The sequence below is a fragment of the Ascaphus truei genome, chromosome 5 (genome assembly GCF_040206685.1).
Source record: "Ascaphus truei isolate aAscTru1 chromosome 5, aAscTru1.hap1, whole genome shotgun sequence".
NCBI lineage: Eukaryota > Metazoa > Chordata > Amphibia > Anura > Ascaphidae > Ascaphus > Ascaphus truei.
In genome coordinates this window covers 170,274,338-170,289,355 of record NC_134487.1, presented here as the reverse complement: position 1 = coordinate 170,289,355, position 15,018 = coordinate 170,274,338, and the positions used below count along the sequence as shown (strand labels likewise).

General features: G+C 51.6%; 1 protein-coding gene across 4 annotated transcripts in view; it reads left to right on the top strand.

The window, feature by feature from the left end:
* The window catches only part of PLEKHA2 (pleckstrin homology domain containing A2), a 122,044-nt gene that overhangs the window by 31,130 nt on the left and 75,896 nt on the right, over nt 1-15,018 (top strand). For 2 of the 4 annotated variants that reach the window (XM_075601212.1, XM_075601210.1), the window contains exon 1: nt 13,042-13,719. The exons of 1 other annotated variant lie outside the window; for it this stretch is intronic. The gene's annotated coding sequence lies outside the window, so the exon portion shown is untranslated. Of the gene's footprint in view, nt 1-13,040; nt 13,720-15,018 lie in introns of those variants that run through there. One more of the 4 variants, XM_075601213.1, reaches the window with a different exon arrangement.

The window sequence follows — 15,018 nt, the reverse complement described above, 5'->3', positions numbered from 1 at the left end:
GGGGGTGGGTGAAGGGGGTATTTGGCCCTTGTTGTTTGTTTAGGGCTTGCGGGGGGGTTGCGGGTGCACTTAACCCCTTCACGACCGTAGCGGTTAATACCGCTACGGTCATGAAGGGGTTAAGGCCTCCCGCTACCCACCCGCAAGCCCTAAACAACCACCGTTGGGGCTAATACCCCCTTCACCCACCCTCGCTACCCACAATAAAAAAAAATACACACAACAGCCCCACACTAACTAAATAAATATATATATATAAATATATATATATATATATATGACCCCAACAACATCTATACCCCCTAACATACAAAACAGTAATGGGCACAATGACTATTATCCACAAATGGATAATAGTGCAGTTGTCCATTTAAAATACATACAGAACAATAAAGACATTAAATACATATAGCACTCACCCATGTGCGGCTGCCACGATGAAGGCCATCCTCATCTTCATCCTGCCCATGCCCCATCCGCTTCTGCAAAACAAACACAAGAATAAAAACATCCAATGTAATGTCCCCTAACCCCTTAATCACCATAGCGGTAATTAACTGCTACAGTCATTAAGGGGTTAACCCACTATCACCCACATACCCTCCCCCACTACCCCCCCCCACCCCATGAGGCCTAACCACCCTCACCCACTACCCACAAGGGAGTCCTACCACATACCCTTGGGGCCAATACCCCCGTCCCCCCAACACATACAGTACAATAATGTGCCAAATAACTATTATCCACATAGGGATAATACATTATTTGGCCATTATTAAACACATTAAATACCGTAGTAAAATAAAGAAAATTCTACTAACCTCATCAATAAGAAGGCTCCGTCGCCAGCATCATCCTTGGGGTCCGTTGCCAAAATAATAAATAGCCAATACATATCAATGCCATTAACATACCAATGAACCCCTAAATCACCTTATCGGGTACTAACCTCAAAGGTAATTAAGGGGTGAAGCCATCTGTAGCATAAAATGTAAGCTACATGTACACGCTGCAAATCAATGTTAACAATACAATAATCCAACTAAAATAGCCTGACATCACAAGAAGTATATTATGTCATCCAATAAAGTCAGCATCAATGAATTAACAGACATGAATTACATCCATAAACAATTAAAATACCATCCATACCAATTACACAATTAACTATAGCTATCGTTACAGAGAACAAGTTAGCATCATACAAAAAAGGACACCAAATAGTACAATATACTAAAGCAAGCCTCTCCATAACCTACAGTACAGCATAGAAGCCCAAAACATTACATCTCTCTAGTAATAAAATACATTTAACACACATCTATGCATAGCAGCATAGCCACAATCATTTACAATACAGTAAATCAAGCTTTTACAACACTATCATTTCTTACCCTGTATGTATATATCTCTCTAGACATACATACATACATACAGTGGCAAGAAATGATATGCATAAAAAAAAATAAACACATGAAAAAGCAAAAATAAACACAGTTACATTAAATACATTTCTTTAGTTCACTTACCATTACTTGACCCCACCGACTCCCGTTGATCAGCTTACTCACGAACCAATCCACGAACAGGAACCCATAAAATAATAAACCATAAAATAATAAACATTAAAATAATAAAACACGACAATCCAAGGGTCTTCTAGTTGTAATCCATCTTCATCTGTATTCTTCTACCTTCTTCCGGGGTCTTCTTCCCGTCTGCGGCCACGCCCTGTTCTTCTTTCTTCAGTAGGAGGTCCTTCCTCCTCGGCGTCTGGCTTCAAAATGAGACGACATAGGCTTTTAAAGGCCTATGACGTCACATTTTCGTCATATGGTTCCCACGGCCCTGATTGGGCCGTGAAAACCATGTGTTTTGGCCGATGTAAAAAAAAATGATGACGTCACTTAAAGTCAAAGAAAGCACAGCCAATCAGAATGGCTTTGCTTCAATTGCCTTTAAGATGACGTCATGAAAAGAAACATGGCCACCCTCACATGGTACGGTAGCCAATCAGAGCGTGGGAAGTCTATCCCTACTCTGATTGGTTCAAGTACCATGTGACAGGCTTTCAATGACGTCATATCCGTTCTTCCCCAAGCCTCTGTCACATGGTCTACTAGAGCCAATCAGAGTAGGGATAGACTTCCCACGCTCTGATTGGCTGCCGTACCATGTGAGGGCGGCCATGTTTGTTTTTATGATGTCATCTTAAAGGCAATTGAAGCAAAGCCATTCTGATTGGCTGTGCTTTCTTTGACTTTAAGTGACGTCATCATTTTTTTTTACATCGGCCAAAACACATGGTTTTCACGGCCCAATCAGGGCCGTGGGAACCATATGACGAAAATGTGACGTCATAGGCCTTTAAAAGCCTATGTCGTCTCATTTTGAAGCCAGACGCCGAGGAGGAAGGACCTCCTACTGAAGAAAGAAGACCAGGGCGTGGCCGCAGACGGGAAGAAGACCCCGGAAGAAGGTAGAAGAATACAGATAAAGATGGATTACAACTAGAAGACCCCTGGATTGTCGTGTTTTATTATTTTAATGTTTATTATTTTATGGTTTATTATTTTATGGGTTCCTGTTCGTGGATTGGTTCGTGAGTAAGCTGATCAACGGGAGTTGGTGGGGTCAAGTAATGGTAAGTGAACTAAAGAAATGTATTTAATGTAACTGGTTTTTTTTTTGCTTTTTCATGTGTTTATTTTTTTTTATGCATATCATTTCTTGCCACTGTATGTATGTATGTATGTATGTATGTATGTATGTATGTATGTATGTATGTATGTATGTATGTATGTATGTATGTCTAGAGAGATATATACATACAGGGTAAGAAATGATAGTGTTGTAAAAGCTTGATTTACTGTATTGTAAATGATTGTGGCTATGCTGCTATGCATAGATGTGTGTTAAATGTATTTTATTATTAGAGAGATGTAATTTTTGGGCTTCTATGCTGTACTGTAGGTTATGGAGAGGCTTGCTTTAGTATATTGTAATTTTTGGTGTCCTTTTTTGTATGTTGTGAACTTGTTCTCTGTAACGATAGCTATAGTTAATTGTGTAATTGGTATGGATGGTATTTTAATTGTTTAGGGATGTAATTCATGTCTGTTAATTCATTGATGGTGACTTTATTGGATTACATAATATACTTCTTGTGATGTTAGGCTATTTTAGTTGGATTATTGTATTGTTAACATTGATTTGCAGCGTGTACATGTAGCTTACATTTTATGCTACATGTATACACTGTAAATGCAATGTTTTAAGTGGCATTTGAGGCTTCAGATTGAATGATTACATGAGATTTGTTTAGGAAATTGGTTTTTAATTCATTGAGGATGTTATGCATAAGTGGTGTTGCCATTGCAAGATGGCTTCACCCCTTAATTACCTTTGAGGTTAGTACCCGATAAGGTGATTAAGGGGTTCATTGGTATGTGAATGGCATTGATATGTATTGGCTATTTATTATTTTGGCAACGGACCCCAAGGATGATGCTGGCGACAGAGCCTTCTTATTGATGAGGTTAGTAGAATTTTCTTTATTTTACTACGGTATTTAATGTGTTTAATAATGGCCAAATAATGTATTATCCCTATGTGGATAATAGTTATTTGGCACATTATTGTACTGTATGTGTTGGGGGGACGGGGGTATTGGCCCCAAGGGTATGTGGTAGGACTCCCTTGTGGGTAGTGGGTGAGGGTGGTTAGGCCTCAGGGAGTGGGGGGGTTAGTGGGGGAGGGTATGTGGGTGATGGTGGGTTAACCCCTTAATGACTGTAGCGGTTCATAACCGCTATGGTGATTAAGGGGTTAGGGGACATTGGATGTTTTTATTTTTGTGTCTGTTTTGCAGAAGCGGATGAGGCATGGCCAGGATGAAGATGAGGATGGCCTTCATCATGGCAGCCGCACATGGGTGAGTGCTATATGTATTTAATGTCTTTATTGTTCTGTATGTATTTTAAATGGACAACTGCACTATTATTCATTTGTGGATAATAGTAATGTTGCCCATTACTGTATTGTATGTTGTGTATTGGTGCTATGTTTATTGGGGGCATTTGTCCCCAATAAACATGCTATTATGCGTTAACCCCTTCATTGCCTTAGCGGCTATCCGCTATGGTAATGAAGCAGCATTAATGTATTTTAATAATATTGTGCGGGAGCAGGGGGTCCCCTGAGCTGAACTGCATTGATTTGTGGCTCAGAAACCTCCTGCTTCCCGAGTTACAGGCCCCGGTTTGGGGCATCGGTTACAGTGTGGACGCCATGTTTATTGCGGGCACGTAGCGTATGGGACGCTATAAACATGGCGGCGACACTGCCCATCCGATCACACATACCGGGGCCTGTAACTCGGGAAGCAGGGGGTCCCTGGTCCACAAAGTGATGCGGTTCAGCTCGGGGGACCCCCTACTCACTGTACAGTATTATTAAATAAATATTAATGCTGCTTCGCTACCATAGCAGATACCCTGTAAGGTAAGGAACGAGTCTTTATTGATGTGTGTGTTTTATTCATACTGTAGATGTGCAGAGGGTCTCCGGAGCGGAACCGCTTTGGTTTTAGGTCCGGGTACCCCCTGCTCCCCGAGATACAGGCCCCTTTATGGGGTGCCGGTATCCCTCTGCTTTGTTTACATTCCGCGGTCACGTGATCGGGACCTTTAAATGCAGAGGGATACCGGCACCTCATAAAGGGGCCTGTATCTCGGGAAGCAGGGGGTCCCCAGACCTGAAACCAATGCGGTTCAGCTCCGGAGACCCCCTGCACATGTACACTATGAATAAAAATGGTTTAAAAAATACTTTTTATTGTGCTGATGTTTGCGCCGAGAGAGCAGCGGATCTCTCTCTGCTGCAAACACATCTCGGCAGGGGACGGCTTCTCGGCAGTTTCTCGCCAGGCAGCCATCCCGCCACCGGTTACACGCCATTTCATCAAATGGTGGTGGCGCATTCATTCGCCAGGGATTCGCCCCTTACAGCATACAGCCAGTTTAACACGCCAAAAACATGGCTAATTGCTAAACTGGCTAATGCATTTTTCCGCTGCTTACTGCATGATGCCCCAAGTCCTATAATATTTCCTCCACTTTATTGGAAAAAGCAGCAGAATACAGATACTTGTGGATGGTGTGTAGTGGTGATTTTTAGTTAGAAACCGGTAGAAAGAGATGGCCTTGCCATGGGAGATTAACAGAGATGGGTGCTGTACTCACTGTCTCCAGGGTGGGAAAGGAAGTGAGGGGCAATGTGGGTAAAAGGAATAGTCTTGGGACAGACTATCTGGGAACAAAACAGGAGGGGGGGGGGCAGACTAGCCCATTCTGGTGAAGATCTCAGAGGCTGCAGTAGCAGCTCACTGATACATGCCCTGGGGCCAGAAATGCAACATTGTAACATGTCACACAGGCACAGTATGTGTATGCAAAATCCATGCAGCTGAAAATAAGAACTGCCAGGCAGAAGCTGCAAAGGAAACAGGGACGTGAAACAGGGATGTGATGTTTGTTCCATGACAGACCCTGAGTATCTCTATACACTTCTGCTGCTTGATAATGAACATGCTGCACTGTATAATGATGATGAGTATCTCTATACATTTCCGCTCCCTGATAATAAACATGCTGCACTGTATAATGATCCTGAGTATCTCTATACACTTCTGCTGCTTGATAATGAACATGCTGCACTGTATAATGATGATGAGTATCTCTGTACATTTCCACTCCCTGATAAAAAAGATGCTGCACTGTATAATGATCCTGAGTATCTCTATACACTTCTGCTGCTTGATAATGAACATGCTGCACTGTATAATGATAATGAGTATCTCTATACATTTCCGCTCCCTGATAATAAACATGCTGTATACTGTATAATGATATCGGGGCCAGACTGAAACATTATTGTGCCCCGGGCAGATGAAAAATGTGGCGCCCCTCCTCCTGCAGCGTCGTCCCCCTCATCCTGCAGCGTCGTCCCCCTCCTCCTGCAGCGTCACGGCGTCATCTGACACACGACATGACATCCCGTTGTCATGGAAACGAGTCGCCATGTGATGCCGCAGCGCCCCACCTCGCCGCTTGACTTTACGCCGCGCGCGCTCCAACCTTGGTGACATCTCTAAATGTCTGAGTCCTGCGCACCCTCGTCAATATCGAGGGATATTTAAAGACGGCGCGTAGGAGCGGGACACAGCATGCGCAGGCCTCGGACATTTAAGATGGCGCTTGGTTTGGAGGGCGCACTCTGTCCAGCGTGGCCGGGCACACTGGTCAATGTCCCTTGCTTCTGCCGAGTGACGAGTCCCACACACGTCCGCTGCTCCGACACACCATCTTTAAATGTCCCTCGACATTGACGAAAGTGCTCAGGACGCGGGCATTTAAAGATGACGTCGGGGTAGGAGCGCACGCGGCAAAAAGTCGTGGCGATGTGCGGCGCCCCTTTTTGGTTGGCGCTACAGGCAGCACGCCCCTTAATCTGGCCCTGAATGATACGGAGTACTCATCATCATTATAAAGTGCAGCATATTCATTATTAGGGGGTGGTAGTGTATAGAGATACTCAACACCATTATACAGTGCAGCATATTCATTATCAGGGGGTGGAAGTGTATAGAGATACTCATCATCATTATACAGTGCAGCATGTTAATTATCAGGGGGTAGAAGTGTATAAACTATGGGTGGCCAATTACCTGCAGGCAGCAGAGTGGGAAATCCCTTCCTCTCTCATAGCATGCAGAGGGCGGGGCTTTAGTAAAGGGGCGGGGCCTTGGAGAGCAGTAGAGAAAGGGTCTGAAGCATATGCCAGAGACTGGCTAAAAAAGGTGAGAGGGAAGGACCAGCTGGGGATGGGGGGAGACATGCTGGGGGTGAGATTGGAGAGATAGACATGGTGGACGTGGGGTAGGAGAGAGACATGATGGGTGTAGGGGGGAGGAGAGAGGTATCCTGGGGGAGGGGGGGGGGGGAGGAGATAGACATGCTGCGGTGGGGGTGGAGGAGAGACATGCTGGGGGTGGGGGGTTGGGGAGAGAGACATGCTGGGGGTGGGGGTGGAGGAGAGAGACATGCTGGGGTGGGGGTTGGAGGAGAGAGACATGCTGGGGTGGGGATTGGAGGAGAGAGACATGCTGAGGGTGGGGGGAGAAGAGAGACATGCTGCGGGGGGGAGGAGAGAGACATGCTGGGTGGGGAGACATGCTGGGGGTGAGGGGGGGGAGGAGAGACATGCTGCGGGGGGAGGAGAGACATGCTGGGGGGGGGACATGCTGGGGTGGGAGGGAGGAGAGAGACATGCTGCGGGGGGAGGAGAGAGACATGCTGCGGGAGGAGGGGGGAGAGGAGAGAGACATGTTGGGGGGGAGACCTGGTGGGGGTAGGGGGAGGAGAGAGACATGCTGCGGGCAGAGGGGGGAGAGGAGAGAGACATGCTGCGGGCAGAGGGGGGAGAGGAGAGAGACATGTTGGGGGGGAGACCTGCTGGGGGTAGGGGGAGGAGAGAGACATGCTGCGGGCAGAGGGGGGAGAGGAGAGAGACATGCTGCGGGCAGAGGGGGGAGAGGAGAGAGACATGCTGCGGGGGGAGAAGAGAGAAATGCTGCGGGCGGAGGGGGAGAGGAGAGAGACATGTTGGGGGGGAGACATGCATGGGGTGGGGGTGGAGGAGAGACATGCTGGGGGTGGGGGGAGGAGAGAGACATGCTGGGGGTGGGGGGAGAAGAGAGACATGCTGCCGGGGGTGGAGAGAGAGATAGAGGAAAGAGACATGCTGGGTGGGGAGACATGCTGGGGGTGGGGAGGAGAGAGACATGCTGGGTGGGGAGACATGCTGGGGGTGGGGGGAAAGGAGAGAGACATGCTGAGGGGGAGGAGAGAGACATGCTGGGGGGGAGACATGCTGGGGGTGGGGGGAAAGGAGAGAGACATGCGGAGGGGGGAGAGGAGAGATGCTGGGGGGGGAGACATGCTGTGGGTGGGAGGGAGGAGAGAGACATGCTGCGGGGGGAGGAGAGAGACATGCTGCGGGCGGATGGGGGAGAGGAGAGAGACATGGGGGGGAGACATGCATGGGGTGGGGGGAGGAGAGAGACATGCTGCGGGGAGACATGCTGGGGTGGGGGGGAGGAGAGAGACATGATGGGTGGGGGGTGGAAGAGAGAGACATGCTGAGGTTGGGGAGGAGGGAGACACATGCTGGGGTTGGGGGGGAGAGAGACATGCTGGGGGTGGTGGGGGGAGAGAGACATGATGGGGTGGGGGAGGAGGGAGAGACATGCTGGGGGTGGGGGAGGAGGGAGAGACATGCTGGGGGTGGGGGAGGAGGGAGAGACATGCTGGGGGTCGGGGAGGAGGGAGACACATGCTGGGGTTGGGGGGGGGAGAGAGACATGCTGGGGGTGGTGGGGGGAGAGAGACATGATGGGGTGGGGGAGGAGGGAGAGACATGCTGGGGGTGGGGGAGGAGGGAGAGACATGCTGGGGGTGGGGGAGGAGGGAGAGACATGCTGGGGGTGGGGGAGGAGGGAGAGACATGTTGGGGGTGTGGGAGAGGGACATGCTGGGGGTGGGGAACGAGGAGAGAGACATGCCGGGGGTGGAGGGGGGGAGAGAGACATGCTGGGGGTGGTGGGGACACACAAATGCTCGGGGTGCGGGAGGAAGAGAAACATACTGGGGAAGGAGGGAGAGACATGCTGGGGGTATGGGAGAGGGAGAGGCATGCTGGGGGTGGTGGGGGGGAGAGAGACATGCTGGGGGTGTGGGAGAGGGACATGCTGGGGGTGGGGAATGAGGAGAGAGACATGCCGGGGGTGGAGGGGGGGAGAGAGACATGCTGGAGGTGGGGGAGGAGGGAGAGACATGCTGGGGGTGGGGGAGGAGGGAGAGACATGCTGGGGGGGAGGGAGGAGGGAGAGACATGCTGGGGGTGTGGGAGAGGGACATGCTGGGTGTGGGGAACGAGGAGAGAGACATGCCGCGGGTGGAGGGGGGGGGAGACATGCTGGGGGTGGGGGGGGACACACAAATGCTCGGGGTGCGGGAGGGTGGAAGAGAAACATACTGGGGGAGGAGGTAGAGACATGCTGGGGGTGGGGGAGGAGGGAGAGACATGCTGGGGGTGGGGGAGGAGGGAGAGACATGCTGGGGTGGGGGAGGAGGGAGAGACATGCTGGGGGTGGGGGAGGAGGGAGAGACATGCTGGGGGTGGGGGAGGAGGGAGAGACATGCTGGGGGTGGGGGAGGAGGGAGAGACATGCTGGGGGTGGGGAAGGAGGGAGAGACATGCTGGGGGTGTGGGAGAGGGAGAGGCATGCTGGGGGTGGTGGGGGGGAGAGAGACATGCTGGGGGTGTGGAAGAGGGACATGCTGGGGGTGGGGAACGAGGAGAGAGACATGCCGGGGGTGGAGGGGGGGAGAGAGACATGCTGGAGGGGGGGGAGGAGGGAGAGACATGCTGGGGGTGGGGGAGGAGGGAGAGACATGCTGGGGGTGGGGGAGGAGGGAGAGACATGCTGGGGGTGAGGGAGGAGGGAGAGACATGCTGGGGGTGTGGGAGAGGGACATGCTGGGTGTGGGGAACGAGGAGAGAGACATGCCGCGGGTGGAGGGGGGGGGAGAGACATGCTGGGGGTGGGGGGGACACACAAATGCTCGGGGTGCGGGAGGGAGGAAGAGAAACATACTGGGGGAGGAGGTAGAGACATGCTGGGGGTGGGGGAGGAGGGAGAGACATGCTGGGGGTGGGGGAGGAGGGAGAGACATGCTGGGGGTGGGGGAGGAGGGAGAGACATGCTGGGGGTGGGGGAGGAGGGAGAGACATGCTGGGGGTGGGGGAGGAGGGAGAGACATGCTGGGGGTGGGGAAGGAGGGAGAGACATGCTGGGGGTGTGGGAGAGGGAGAGGCATGCTGGGGGTGGTGGGGGGGAGAGAGACATGCTGGGGGTGTGGGAGAGGGACATGCTGGGGGTGGGGAACGAGGAGAGAGACATGCTGGGGGTGGGGGAGGAAGGAGAGACATGCTGGGGGTGGGGGAGGAGAGAGAGACATGCTGGGGGTGTGGGAGGAGGGAGAGACATGCTGGGGGTGGGTGGGGGGGGGGGAAGAGAGATGCTGGGGGTTTGGGAGGAGAGAGCTGCTGGGGTCAGGGGGGGAGAGAGACATGCTGGTGGTGGGGGGGGGGAGAAATGCTTGGGTGGGTGAGAGAGACATGCTGGGGATGGGGGGAGAGAGACGTGCTGGAGGCGGGAGGGGGAGAGACATGCTGGGGATGGGGGGGAAGAGAGACATGCTGGGGGTGGGGGAGGAGGGAGAGATATGCTGGGGGTGGGGGAGGAGGGAGAGACATGCTGGGGGTGGGGGTGGGGGAGGAGGGAGAGACATGCTGGGGTTGGGGGGGGAGAGAGACATGCTGGGGGTGGTGGGGGGGAGAGAGACATGATGGGGGTGGGGGAGGAGGGAGAGACATTCTGGGGGTGGGGGAGGAGGGAGAGACATGCTGGGGGTGGGGGAGGAGGAAGAGACATGCTGGGGGTGGGGAAGGAGGGAGAGACATGCTGGGGGTGTGGGAGAGGGACATGCTGGGGGTGGGGAACAAGGAGAGAGACATGCCGGGGGTGGAGGGGGGGAGAGAGACATGCTGGGGGGGGGGGGTGGAAGAGAGCCACGCTGGGGGTGGGGGGGACACACAAATGCTCAGGGTGCGGGAGGGAGGAAGAGAAACATACTGGGGGAGGAGGTAGAGACATGCTGGGGGTGGGGGAGGAGGGAGAGACATGCTGGGGGTGGGGGAGGAGGTAGAGACATGCTGGGGATGGGGGAGGAGGGAGAGACATGCTGGGGGTGAGGGAGGAGGGAGAGACACGCTGGGGTGGGGGAGGAGGGAGAGACATGCTGGAGGTGGGAGAGACATGCTGGGGGTCAGGGGGGGAGAGGAACATGCTGGGGGTGGGGGAAGAGGGAGAGACATGCTGGGGTTGGGGGGGGGAGAGGAACATGCTGGGGGTGGGAAGAGACATGCTGGGGGTGGGGGAGGAGGGAGAGACATGGTGGTTGTGGGTGGAGGGTGGGAGAGGGACATGCTGGGGGCGGGGGGAGGGACATGCTGGGGGCAGGGAGAGACATGTAGGTGGTAGGTGGTGGAGGGGAGAGACATGCTGGGGGTGGGGGAAGAGAGAGACAGAGATGCTGGGGGGGGGATGGGGGAGAGAACCATGCTGGGTGTGGGGGAGGAAGGAGAGATGCTTTGGGGGAGGGGAGACATGCTGGGGGTGGGGGCCGGTGAGAGAGACATGCTGGGGGTAGGAAGACATGCTGGTGGCGGGGAGAGACATACAGGTGGTGGTGGGGGAGATACGTGGTGTTGGGTGGGGGGGGAAGAGAGCCATGCTGGGGTTGGGGGAGGAGAGAGATATGTGGGGATGGGGAGAGAGAGAAATGCTGGTGGTAAGGGTGGGGGAGGAGAGACATGCTGGAGGTAGGGGAAGAGACATGCTGGAGGTAGGGGGCAGAAATGCTGGGGGTGGAGGGGGAGAGAGATGCTGGAGTGGAGGGGGGAGAGAGATATGCTGGGGGTGGGGGTGGGGGAGAAAGACATGCTGGGGGTAGGAGGGAAGAGAAATATGCTGGGGGGGGGGGAGAAAGCCATGCTGGGGAGAGATACATGAAGGGGGTGAGACATGTTGGGGGGGGGGGGGAGAGATAGAGACATGCTTGAGGTGGGGGGATTGAGAGAGAAATGCTAGGAGGGAGAGAATCTGAGGTGGGGGAGAGACATGCTGGGGGTGAGGGGAGAGAGAAGAGACATGTTGGTGGGAGAGACATGCTGGGGGATGGAAGAAACATGCTGGGGGAGGAAGATATGCTGAGGGGGAGAAAGACATGCTGGCAGGGGGCGGGAGTGAAAATTGAGAGAGGAGGGGGAGGCGATTGAGAAGGGGGAATTGAGTGAGAGGAGGAGGAGGGAGAATTGTGTGAGAGGAGAGCGGGAATGACAGAGAGAAAGGGGGAGAGAGTGAGAGGGGGAGTGATAGAGAAGAGTAAGAATAAGAGAGTGGTGGGAGGATAGAGGGGGATAGTGAGTGGGGAGAGAAATAGAGTGGGGGGGGGGGGGGGAGAGCGAGGAGGTGTGTGTGAGAGAGATGGGTGGAGGGGCTCACATGGCAAAGCTATTGCCCCTCCTGCAGCACTTCTACGTCCCTCCTATGGCGGTTGCGGGGAGGACAGTGACCGCCCCACAAATTGTGCCCATTTATTGGCCCGTCTAAAAAAAGGTTGGCCATCCCTGGTATATAGATACTCATCATCAGTATACAGTGCAGCATGCTCATTATCAGAGGCTAGTGGTATATAGATCAGTATTATAAAGTGCAGCATGGACATTATCGGGGTGGAAGTGTAGTATAGAGATACTCTACATCAGCGGGGCGCAAACTGGGGGGCAGTTATAGAGGTCCTGCGCTCTCCCCCCAGGCATTTAAATTAAATGCCGGGGGACCGCGCGAAGCCTCTATAACACACTTACCTTCCCTTCCAGCGACGCGTCATCATGGTAACCCATCAAATGATGCCGCGGGGTCACGTGACATCACATGATCCCACGCATCATTTGATGCTGGTGTCGAGCTGGGGTTGGGGGGGGGGGGGCGCCGAGGCGAGCAGGCAGGGGTGCGCACGGGGAAAAGTTTGCGCGCCCCTGATCTACATCATAATACAGTGCAGCATGTTCATTATCGGGGTGCAAGTTTATAGGGATACTCAGCATCATTATACAGTGCAGCATGTTCATTATCAGGGGGTGGAAGTATATAGAGATACTCAGCATCATTGTACAGCGCAGCGTGTTCACTATCAGGACAGTGTTCTTCTATGAATCTACAATGTTTCTCTGCTGCTTCCTGATATACTGTACTTGAACAGCTGACCCAGCCCGTGTGTGTGTGTGTGTGTGTCTGTCTGTGTGTGTGTGTGTGTGTGTGTGAGGGGCGTGTCTGCCAGGGAGATTGTCTCAGAGTTGAGGAACTCTGAGACAAACAAACACAGGCGGAGCAGAGAGAGAGAGAGAGAGAATTTACTGTCACACCGGAGATTACAGGGTGAAATAGAGATCCTTCACTGCAAAACTAGATCTAGAGAGATCCTTCACTGCAAAACTAGATCTAAAGAGATCCTTCACTGCAAAACTAGATCTAAAGAGATCCTTCACTGCAAAACTAGATCTAGAGAGAGATTTATGCAGTGACATGCTTTAGAGGAACAATTGAATCTACAAAGAGGACTCTGAGAGTGAACGTACAGTGTGGAGGCTGCAGATAACATTTACTGTACGAATGAGTCTAGAAAGAGAAGTTGCTGTAAAAGTGCATCTAAATAGAAATGTGTACATTATTTACGGAGTGTAGAGAAAGAATTGACTCTAGAAGGGAACGCTAGTGAGATCATTTACAGATTGAGGCTACAGAGGTCATTTCATTTCCAACTAGATCTACATTTTTGTTATTTTACAGTACATCCAAGCCTAGAGATAATTTAGTGGCAAACCACAGGGTCGAGAGAACTTGTAGGAAGGCTAAGAGAAAATGCACTGCCAAATCAGGATCTAGATCAAAACTGTGCAGACAAGATCATTAGGAGAGAATAAGGGATCACAACATGGAGAAATTAAAGTAGGATCAAGAAGCATATTAAGGTAGGACACTTTTTATTTTATTTCCTACACACCACCTATCAGGAGACAGGCTCAGAGAGTCCTGGGTTTATTATATGTAATGTAGGGTGACCTGACTCCAGAATATCAGGGACAGGCTCAGACAGTCCTGGGTTTATAATATCTAATGTAGGGTGACCTGACTCCAGAATATCAGGGACAGGGTCAGAGAGACCTGGGTTTATTATATGTAATGTAGGGTGACCTGACGGCAGACTATCAAGGACAGGCTCAGACAGGTTTATATTAAATGTTGGGTATTTTTTGTTTAAGTATATGTAACAAATGAAAATTTACAATTTGACATCTTATTTACACTATATACAGAAAACAGCAAACATTTACTTCTATCAGAACACCCTCACCTCTGCTCTCCCCGGACTTTATATCCCACCTCTCTCCCTCTGCCTTATTTGCGTTACCTGCTCCATAACCTGTTCAACTGCACAGGTTACCGGCACCAGAACCCGTTCTGCGGAGAGAAGACTGCGGGTGAATGTAGGGTATTTTTTATTTCTAAAAAAACAAAACATATTTACAAACATATCAATACAAAAGCAACAAACTTAACTTAAAATATACATTTTTTTCTAAATTTTTTGCACTGTATACAGAAAATATTTACACACTTATATCTGACACCCGCCCATCTTCTCTCCCAGGACATTGTATCCCACCTGACTCTCTCCCCCTGCTTTATTTTCTTTATCTGCTCTATAACCAGTTCAACTGCACAGGTTACAGGCACAAGAACCTTTTCTGTGGAGAGAAGACTGCGGGTAAATGTGGGGCAACCTACTGACTGCAGATTAATAGGGGAAAGTCCTGGGTTTATATATAAAAACTCACCTCTTAAATGAAGCATTTCAATAACCTGGTCTCATGGCTACTGTCCCACACCCACAGTCGCTCCAACCAATCATCAGGGCCAAACACTGCCATCTACCACACTTACTCCCTCACCTGCTGTCTCTGTGACTCTTCCAGCATACCATTTAGATTGTAAGCTCAGCGCCTCTCCCAGCCAGGCACCTCCGCCGCAGCATGTCCTCAGCGCCTCTCCCAGCCAGGCACCTCCGCCACTGCATGTCCTCAGCGCTTCTCCCAGCCAGGCACCTCCGCCGCAGCATGTCCTCAGCGCCTCTCCCAGCCAGGCACCTCCGGCACTGCATGTCCTCAGCGCTTCTCCCAGCCAGGCACCTCCACAGCAGCATGTCCTCAGTGCCTATCCCAGCAAAGCACCACCACCACAGCATGTCCTCAGCTCCTCTCCCAGCCAGG